General features: G+C 34.8%; 1 long non-coding RNA gene across 2 annotated transcripts; it reads left to right on the top strand.

Moving 5' to 3' along the window:
- Positions 1-2923: 2923 nt before the first annotated feature.
- On the top strand, positions 2924-6660 carry LOC119630646 (uncharacterized). Of its 2 annotated transcripts, none has more exons than XR_005246371.2 (2): positions 2924-3301; positions 6130-6660. It is a non-coding gene; the product is annotated as an uncharacterized LOC119630646 (long non-coding RNA). The 2 variants fall into 2 exon arrangements; XR_009976835.1 differs by lacking the exon at positions 6130-6660 and adding an exon at positions 5164-5261.
- The last annotated feature ends 955 nt before the right edge of the window (positions 6661-7615 follow it).

Below are 7615 nucleotides of genomic sequence, written 5' to 3'. Positions count from 1 at the left end.
GCTTAGCTTAGCTGCAATATGTTATTGTTGGTTTATTATAATATGATTAAATCAGGTAATGATGTTGTAGAGTACTTGTATAAGTCTAAACCCAACCCCATGACGCCTACGTTATCTCACCTGAAGTTTTATTAACAGCCAGTATCAGTGTTAATTCGTTTTGTTTCCAGCCAGTAATATCAATTTTGTACAGCGCGTTTTGTGTTTATATTCATACGTTGGGCCTCGACCAAACGACCGTATAAATACAAGAAATAAGATCTCGCCATTGTTCTTCTTCCGTTGCGAGTTGCTGAAGTCAAATCTATCAGCCACTACAATGTCATTATTAGTTTATTTTTTAGATGAGTGGACGATCTCACAGCCCACCTGGTGTTAAGTGGTTACAGGAGCCCATAGACATCTACAACGTAAATGCGCCACCCACCTTGAGATATAAGTTCTAAGGTCTCATGTTTTAGTTACAACGGCTACCCCACCCTTCAAACCGAAACGCATTACTGCTTCACGGCAGAAATAGGCAGTTTGGCTTACTGATACCGTTGTATATATAAAATCTAGATGAAATGGACTATTTGAAATAGGAACATATTTGCCGTTATATTATGTACAAATAACCGTAAATGTACAATAATCGTTACATTATATGATTCAGATGCGTAACGTGACTCCGTACGGGGGCTCTGCGAATATAACGGCTTATGTACGTGATAAAGATTTTGTTCTGGAATATACCATTTTGTATGCGGTAGTATACCTTATATGAGTGGCATGCGACAAATAAGGTCTTATGACGCTATATTTAGGTATGAGTCAAGCAGGAGTGAGACAGGGTGGAGGGCAAGCGTTCCAGAGGACGCAATCCCACGAGATGGTCGGAGCAAATTCAGTCTTGACTAGACATCAAGCTCCATGATGCCCTCCACGGATTCCGGTAGATGGCGAACAATCATACAAGAGAGATTGATGCAGCGAGGGAGTCAAATTAATTAGGAAACCAACGCAAAGATATTGCAGCATAACTTTGAATAGTTTGGGCAAGATCATTCCAGATTCAATTATATTTCTCTAAAGCAAGTGTCTGAGTAAAACCCATCACGAAAACCGACTGCAACTTCAAGAACTTCGACCTATGACCTTCCTTGGGCCTCTAGAGACAATATGCCTACATCGCCAATAAATTTAAACGCAAAGCAATTGCGGCTTTTCAATACGTCAACATCCAATACCAAAAGCTTTTTCTAAACAAGTAATGCAGCTCACACTAAAAGCACACCGAGACCCTACTGAAAGTTTTAACAAGCATTCTCTCCGTACCTTTGGACAACTTTCAACAAAAGCTTGTCTGAACACAAAACAAGATATCTCGTATTCAGAATGTCGTTAATGGCTCACTATACATACTGGGATTTATGCGAACTTAGACTATTTACTTTTAAGCTATTGCATAGCTTCTATCGCGGGCCTTGAGCGCGGCGACTGAATCAAGAAATTCCGTAACGAAAATAACCGGACACCCCCACTACGCCTACTATGTAGCTCGCGTTCAACAGATTCACACGTTGCGCTTGTGTAGTGTTTGTGAATAAGCGCGCGGCGTGACGTCGCACTGCCGCATGCACATCATGAAAAGTCTGCCCATCTCTCCCTCGCGCGGTCTAGGTTATGAGTGTGAAGGGGACAGTTAATGTTTTGCTTTTTTTAATGTTTATAAATATAGCGTGGTCTTATTTTATTGTTGTTTTAATATTAAATTATTATTGTCGATTTATAATTGCATAAGTTGATAAAAAATGCTATGCAATAGCTTTACCGCGGCAGTCTCCGAGTGCCACACGTGTTTTTTTTTAATTTTGTAGAGCATTGTGAGATTAATGAAGCTAATTTGGTATCGGAGCGAGGTGTCTAATAAATACGTAACATTCAATATCCCCAATCCAGGATTTCTACATCGATGTCGGAGAAAATATACGAGACAAGATTAACTATATCAAAAATCCTGAATACGAAATTTGCTTTAGATTGGTTCTGACTCCGATTGAGTATCAAACCGAGCCTGGTAGGCTAGTATACTAGGTAGGTATTAGTTGTATCGCAAATAAATTAAAACTGTATTGCTACGACTATGGTATAGAAGTAACGATAACTATGAATCTAAGACTAGGATTAGCGTTGAACTAGATTATGGGACCATGAAATCTGAAGCGCCTTCGTCTTATAATATGACCATCAACTCTACAATGTCTACGCCAACGGTCTCCTGAATGTTCACTTAGTCTCATGTTTTTCCATCTGCTCCGACAACTTGTTTATCTATACCTATCCCTATATTTATATTATATCTATACCTATATTTGGTATTAGCATACCAGTACGACGTAAAATTCTGATATTACGCTCAGATGATAAGAAAAGATAAATCGTCAACCCAAAAATACTGTTACATAGCAATTTCAATATCTACTTTAAGAGACTTCGTTTATCTAAAAATACATTTAAATTAAAAGTATTTTCATTAACTCCCGTCTCATTTTCTTGACCTTAATAGCTCGAGAAAAACCAACCTCACTATTATCTCTAATTAAACGTGTTTGACCTTAATTACTAAAGTTTTCAGTCAAAGGAAAATTCCGTTAATTATTAATACTTATAAATGTACAAGATTTTTACAATTGTAATTCTGAAACTATTTCTTCAATCACCAGAGATTTTACAGTTTCACAGTTTTTTATTGTTTATTTTTTTTTTTGTAAATTCTTTCGTTCATTTTCGCTCGTTTGATTATCTCTTGGCGAAGTACAGAGAGTATAACTCAGGGAGACTCTCTCTGCCCAACCTGAATGTCTCCGATCCATCAGAATCAATTTTTATTATTCCATTTACCATTTTTAGTTCATATTCTTTTTATGACGTTTCTGTCGTCTATGGTGAAGGTAAACGCCAATCATTTAAATGTAATAATATCTATTATGTTTTATTCAGCTATTTCAATTAAAAAGAATTGCAAAATTAATAAGTATCAGAATTATTTTGAGCATCTACAATACGACAAAAGCAACTACAAAAAAAAGAATTGCGTATTTCTAGTTTATTAATAAATTTGAAAAAGAAAAATACAATTTTTGAATCGAGAGCCCTACGTGAGCATTCCGAGTTTAATGGGCAGTTATAGTAGAAAGGGCGTTATCATTGTTTTATGTAACAAATTACTGCTTTATTGGCCAAGTTAGAAGAGCTGGCTGAAGAATATAAATTGCGAATTTTCACAACTCAATATGATCGTCTGGCGTAAACAATCAAGGTTGGTTTATTGGAATATTGTGATTAGTACTGTCGGCCTTTGAAGCAAAATGGAGCGAAATTGGATTGTTTCATAGCAAAAATCGACAAGACAGATATCATCTAACCTGATAGTGGCTCAGAAGTGGTATCGTTGATGGTCATGGGTGATGATGACTACTGACTATAAGAAAGGTCATAAGGTCGTCTGCCTATAGTGACAATAAACAAAAAATAAGTGCTTAAATTACCACCAGCGTGTCCAGGTGCTATGAAAAGTCCTTGTTCAAATTTTCATTACTACCAATCTATTAGTGAAACTATGTACAGAGAAATTGAATTAGTTTTATTTTGGATTTTAAGAACATTTCGTAAATTTAGTGTTGTTTTAATGAACAAAAATTCTCGTACCGATATAACTTGGACCAAACTCTCAACAGTCATAAACCGTCCCGTATATCTCTACTGATCCTACCATTGTATAATTGCGTAATTTATTGGTATGATATGCAGGATTATTGCGTCTAATTATAATTTGTACACTGTGGCGACCCAAGAACGTTAAATATACGTATTCTTGATATGCGACTAAACTGAGTGCCATTGAGACGTTAATGAAATAGATCGATTGATCATGATGACCCATATTGATAAAACAGCTGCTGGCCTTGTATTGAGAGAGTATGGGTGCTGCGTTAGCAAACATGAATGAGTTTTTGGCTCTAGTCGCCTGTATCGTGAGGCGGGTGACCAGTTTATATGAAACTACTAAGGCAAATTTTTCCATCAAGTGGATACATCTGTTCAGCTTATGGATAGTCCAAAGGTTTTCGAAGTTATAATAGGTCTTTTCCCGTTTGTTATCGAATTCATTTTGTTTTCTTTGATACCACCATATTGCGCATAGGTAGGGCCTTTTGTATTGATTCTATTCCGGTGTCGATCTTAGGATATTTTTATTGATACGATAAATTTGAAAGCGGACGGTTAGCGTGGTATGGACATGTGATGCGTAGAGAGAAAATGCATGTAACTAGGAGATGTATGGAAATGGTAGTGCAAGGTAGAGAAGGAAGAAGTCGACCGAAGAAGACATGGATGGAGTGTGTGAATGACGATACGAGAGGGAGAAGAGTGAATGTTAAGATGACGGCTGATGGAAGAGAATAGAAGAGAAAAGATCGCTGTCCCAACCCCATCTAGTGGGATAAGGTGAAGAAAAAGAAGACGATAAATTTCTTCCAAAAGAAAATGTTGTATAGGTAAAAGCTTTTGTGAAAAATTAGACAGAGTGAGTGTGTGTAAGTGCAATTCTAAAGAATTAAGTAAAACTTAACGTATAGATACCAACAAAGGACATTGTTAGGCTTTGCTATAGTTATACATCTCTACATCTAAGATGTTAATAAATAGTTCGCAAAAACGTAGACTGACAGCATTGCGGGTGATTCTATTGATGGTGGAATTAAAAATCTAACACCCTATATATATATATTGAACTGTCTGCCCATCTGCTGCCAAAAACGATGCTAGGATTAAACTATTGTCGAAGAAAATTTATCATCAATTGTATCCACACCGTTTAGACGGATTCGTGGGACTGCCCTGTGAAATATTTTATGAATGTTGGAGATGAGTAAGTAAATAAAAATAGAAAACATGAGAATCGCAATTTAATTAGTGATAAGTACAGACTGTTTCCATTATTTTAAAATTTATTAACATTTTAAGTCGAATTAATATACAGGTTCCTTGATGAAGAATAAGTTAGTAAATTCTCAACCAATTATCTAATATTGGCAATTTAAAACTATTAATCGTTAATATCGTTAATATATATTTTTTACATTTTTAATATGAAACAAAAACACAAACAAATTTCAGGATTACCTGAACAGAATTTCGTGTTTTCAACAAGAAGTTTCGATGTTAAGCTTCAGAGGGAGAATGTTGTGGTATTATTAAATACATATTAAACTGGTTGACTAATATTTAAATTTACTGGCCCTTGAATAGGAAAATACATAAAGATTACTCGACAAGTAGAATCATGTTTGAAATAGGTAAGAATACACAATATATGCCGCCGCAGTGCGTTGCACCCAATCGATTTTCCCGGCGACAGTGGCGAGCTCCCGGGAAATCACAGAATGGCTGTAAAAATCTACTATTTCCACGACGCTTGATTTTCGTTTGGTATAATATAATATAATAACAACAACTTTTAATCAGAACAAACGCGATTAATTGAAAACTAATCTTACGGTTAAATTGCTTTAAGGTTTATTTTCCAAGTCAAAAATTTGTAAAATATTCGAAAGGTTGCAAATAATGTGATTACAATTAAAAAAATCGTAAAAGTAGTTTTAATTTTACTAGAGGTCGCGCAGTAGTCGAAATTCGACTATAATTAATTGGAATTGTAAGTTTGTACACTATTTTGATTGTATTGTACTTCTATAATCACAAATTTCGCCAAGACTACACTATAAAAAAATATTAATAAAGGCAAACAATATTTAATCTATTCTCAATTTGACAACAGACGTCAAGAACAAAAGTTTGACAATAAATAGTATGCATGCGTGTGTGCGTCAAATACATGGTATGTAGTGTGTGTAATGTTTTCTTTATTGATTTAATGTATCTTTCAAGCATTATTTAAAAAAAATATTAGCATTGTGCACTTGTTCTCTGTATTCTCTATAAGTGTGGAAAATTTCATACTCCTCCGTCCGCGCAATTTTCGTAAAAAGGGGTACAAAGTTTTTGCTTCACGTATTAATATATAGATTTATGATAGAATTTATAAAACTTTATTCTCCAAATGATAGTTACTTATCTTTGAAGCAGGTTCACGTGGCTTCAGTTGGTGAACCGATTTATTGCACACCAAAATACAATTAACATCAGAAAACAGTCAACAAGTAGATACGTTTGTACAATAGGCGGTCTTATCGCTAAAAGCGATCTCTTCCATACAACCGTTTAATTACCCGAAATTCTGGACGAAATGTGGCGGAGTACTACAACGCATTATTTAGGTTAAGGTAGTGTTCATATTGATTTTGAGTTTTTGTTATTATTATTATTATCATTTGATTTTTTGTGTTTATTTTTATTATTATTGCTTTTGTTTTAGTCCGAGATTGTAGTTATTATTTTTATTTAATTCTAGTATAAATGAAATGTTAAAGCAGTGTAATGAAGTGTAATATGAATGCAAAATCTGAAGTAAATGAAATAAAAAAAATATACATATATACAATAGATAGATATATAAACGTTAAACACAATATGAAATCACCATATGATTTATATTCCAATATACTTACATACACATAATAAATTAACAGTATGGATAAAGGATAAACAAGCAAACATTATTATTAAATTATTTATTAATACTAATAGATATACGAATTGCGATATTAATTCATAGATAGATTTACAAACGACTCATTTAAAAAAATCGCTTACTCTTATAACTCGAACCGCCGCTGCACCTGCGGCAGGCGACACGGTCTAGCTGAATTAGCTCCTACCAAGATGTCGCTCAGATGATTACTCTTTCAATTTTATTTACTTTCATTATCTTGATGCTTCGTGAAGATACTTGCTCCGTCAACAGGCGAGCTGCGTTTCTAGCGGGATAAATTGGCTTTCAACTTCAAAGTAGGTAGATATATAGTAATAGAATTTTATAGATATACTATCCTAGATGCCTTTATAAAATCAATTATCACATATATCTTGAAGAGTCACTTGAGAACGGCTCGACCGATTTGAATGATTTCTTTTTTGTTGTGTTATTATTGAGTTATTTGTGAATTTGACGAGAAAAATGGTGTGGCGGGCTGCCATTATACCCGTAGAACACAAGATATTTGACAGATGCCTGAATCTCGCTTCCGACATTTTCAAGACACAAGCTTTCATATATTATGTTTTTTTTTTTTTTTTATTACCCTTGTAGGTAGACGAGCGTACGGTCCACCTTATGGTGAGTGGTTACCGTCGTCCATGGAAGATTTTCCCTTTATCGTTAAACCTCCCAAAATGGGAAATATTAGCGATGGTCAGCGGACAGCGAATGGTGGCCGAGTTTCAAAAAATATTTTTTAAAAATAAATTGGTGTATTTATTAGATTGGTAAACTTTGAAACTGTGATGATTATTTATAAAGTTAAAACTCTGTACACGTATCGTTGACACCTAAGCATCTGTCTGGTAGTCCATTGAATGAAATGGAGATGACGGAATCATCTCAAAGATATCCACGGACCAATCCCCACAGAACATTCAGTAGCAAACACAGAGAGAGTCAAAGCCCCTC

Source organism: Bombyx mori, chromosome 26 (genome assembly GCF_030269925.1).
Source record: "Bombyx mori chromosome 26, ASM3026992v2".
Lineage (NCBI taxonomy): Eukaryota > Metazoa > Arthropoda > Insecta > Lepidoptera > Bombycidae > Bombyx > Bombyx mori.
The sequence above is the reverse complement of the archived record's forward strand: the minus strand, read 5'-3'. Positions and strand labels throughout refer to the sequence as shown.